Source organism: Kryptolebias marmoratus, linkage group LG18 (assembly GCF_001649575.2).
Source record: "Kryptolebias marmoratus isolate JLee-2015 linkage group LG18, ASM164957v2, whole genome shotgun sequence".
Classification (NCBI taxonomy): Eukaryota; Metazoa; Chordata; class Actinopteri; order Cyprinodontiformes; family Rivulidae; genus Kryptolebias; species Kryptolebias marmoratus.
Genome location: NC_051447.1, coordinates 12,523,108 through 12,526,064, shown reverse-complemented (window position 1 = coordinate 12,526,064; position 2,957 = coordinate 12,523,108). Strand labels below are relative to the sequence as shown.

The following is a 2,957-nucleotide window of genomic DNA, read 5'->3' as shown; positions in this document are numbered from 1 at the left end:
TTCCACACAACATATTTTTTTCCAGCAACCATCTGGCTGCAGATGGGCAGTAAAGTTTGCATTCTGCTGTTGTTCTGGGTTTTGCTGATGGTGTATTTTTGATTGGCCTCATGGTGAGTCAGAACTTTTAAGAAATGGCTTTCTAACCCATCTCAGCCTGATGAGCTTTTGTGAAGTCCTCAGAAATCTGCCTCGCCAATGAATTCCTCAAATTTGAGTTCAAAATTAAAAGCTGAAGGTTCTTGTTCATTTTCCACTGACAGAAATGTAGGATTTGAGCATTGTTGAGTTTAAGGATTTCTCTGAAAAAAATAAATGACCATGTGCAATACTTTTTTCATGTTTTTTCCAACTTTAAAGCACCTGAGTTCACCTTCCTGAAGTCTGAGAACTCAGATGGCCTTGACACGAAACTAAAAATGCAGATTCATCATCAAGTGTTACAAGTATTACTGTATGATAAGGATATTGCTGATTCAAGGTTCAGACAGTTGTGTTCTTGTATCAGTTACCGTTCCGTCCTTGAATATCGTTTTCAGGAAGGATGTCTTGTGTTCCTGAAGTATACAAGTTCCAGTTCGATCAATTCAGTATATTTATATGAAACCAATTCCCAACAAAAGTCCTTTTAGATCAATGAACAAAGAAATATAAATTTGTCTCCAACTGAACACAGCCCATGCAACAAAAATTGTAGCAGTGTGATGCAAACAAATATTAGGTGAGAGGAGCATGAATCATTTAAAAAATAATAATAATATATGCCAATGCAATTAGCTTTTAATTTAGTTAGTAAAACAAAATTAGATCAGAGATCCTGTTTGCCTCCAGAAAGTTTTCAGAGGCCAGTTGGTGTTGGGATCCAGAGGTTTGTCAGCTTTTCTCCACTAGAGGGAGCCTGAGATTGAGTCGGCGGCTACACACCTGTTCCCAATCTACTCGTCCAGAGGAGTATAAGTGGAGGAGGATGCTGACACTTCTCTGCCAGAGTGTTAGCCAGTAACGGTACCGGCTTACCTTGAGCTCCTTCTCCTTAGACCTGTTGTCAGATTCTGACCCTTATTGTCTCTGTGTTTGCAGCTACCCTGGTCCTGAGTTACCAGGCCAACGACCACCCTCGAGACGCCTAAAGTCTTACCTGTCTGTCCTCTGCCGCCGCCGCCGTCACGGTCCTCAGCCCTCACCCGCTGACCAGCCTCTAGATCCTCAAGGTCCTCTCCAGGTCCAAAAGCTCTCCCCGAACAGGTATACCCCCAACCTCCACCAAACCGTGAATTCCCTGGATCCTGACTAATCACCTCTGTCCTTCCCTAGTTGCCCTGAGATCTGCCAGACGAACCAAGGAATCCATTTAGTTGTTTATATTCACTGTAAATAAATCTCACTATTGTATTTCCTGTCTCTGGAGTGTTTCTGCATGTGGGTTAGAAAACTCGACACCAACATGACAGTTGGGGGGCAAAAAGCTATAACAGTTTTATTGTTGTTGTCATATTAATGCTATTTAAAAAATACTCCAAAGTGGGAAAATGGATTTATTTATTATTTTAGACTTAATTTTACAAATTGAGATCAGCACTTCCACTATCATTCCGCTGACTGAAGCTTGTCCTCTCTCTCTTTCATTCATATTCATAAATGTGTGGGTGCTGAGTCAGCATTCACACATTTATTTTCCTGTTCAAAGTTTCATCCAAAGGCTTGCAGCTATTTGATTTAACAAAATGTTCAGCTTGTTCAGGACATTACAGCTCTTGTAACCTTTATGCTTTTTAAAAAATATTTAAACTTTATTGACTCTTTTCCCCTCATTGAAACAAACAGAACTCATCAGATCCTTGAAAAAGTTTTAATCTCCTTCAGCATACTTGCTTAATCAACTTTTAGCTACGGTTTTGCTAATTTTAGGTTTTAGCTGCTACTAGCAACTAACATTCCCTGAAAGAAGCTTTTGTGCCAAAGTTTTAAATATATATTTTGCGAGCTCTGCTAGCACTCATATGTGTGAACGCAGCTACTACCACACCAAATTTTAGCTCAATATATGTAAAAATTACAGAGTTAGACAGTTTTGTGTTTGCTGCAGTAGATTAGTTGTGGCAGCCATCTTGAATTAGGTTGACTCTTAAAGTTAAACAGCTGTAGATGCACATCCAGTGACATACACAAACATGGGCAAAAACATCATTTCTTTGCCTTTGGTGGTGGGAAATAACTACAGTGATAGTAAAAAAAAAAAAAACAACCACAACAACAAAAAAAACTATAGGCAGAACTAAATGTTGTGTTTGAATGTAAGGAGCCCTGATTAATGGGTGATAAATAGCTTGCCTGAAGTGCTCCACCTGGGTTTCATAGCTCCAGATAATGGAGAAATGAAATTCATCATCTGAATCTTTATCTGATTTTGGGCTGAAGAACTGAGTTTTCATAGTCTGTCATAAAAATGAAAATTCACAATGCTAGTATAGTAATATAAAAATACTCCATAACAAGTAAATGTCCTGTAGTATCAGTAATAATAATAAAGGGACTGCATGGAAGCATCATGTCAGTACAGCTGCATGGGATGCACCAAGAGAAATGTTTCTAATTTTACACATTAATGTCATAATACTTGACCTGCTGTAAAGAGGAAGCACCAAGTTTCAATCTATCAAAACATAATCTCAGATGAAAGTGGCAATAAATTCATAAATGCCTAAAATCCCAAATTGTGCTGCAGAGTAAAATAGTTATTTTTCCATAGGGGAATTTCCCTTTAACAAACCAGCAGGTTTCCCACATTTCTGCGATTGTCTGAGATTCCCAGAGACAAACTGGGCTTTTAACCCGAACACGCTCACACATACGAAAGGGTCTGGAAGTGCAAAAATAGAAGAGTCATAAATGGAATTGATATTTCATGAACAGGCTGGATTGCAGGGCACGTTAGTGTATGTGTGTCTGCATGTTTG

The 2,957-nt window shown here is 38.8% G+C and overlaps 1 long non-coding RNA gene across 1 annotated transcript; it reads left to right on the top strand.

The window, feature by feature from the left end:
* Window positions 1–889: 889 nt before the first annotated feature.
* LOC108235063 lies at window positions 890–1,445 on the top strand. The gene is made up of 3 exons (XR_001808560.3): window positions 890–1,005; window positions 1,081–1,245; window positions 1,315–1,445. It is a non-coding gene; the product is annotated as an uncharacterized LOC108235063 (long non-coding RNA).
* The last annotated feature ends 1,512 nt before the right edge of the window (window positions 1,446–2,957 follow it).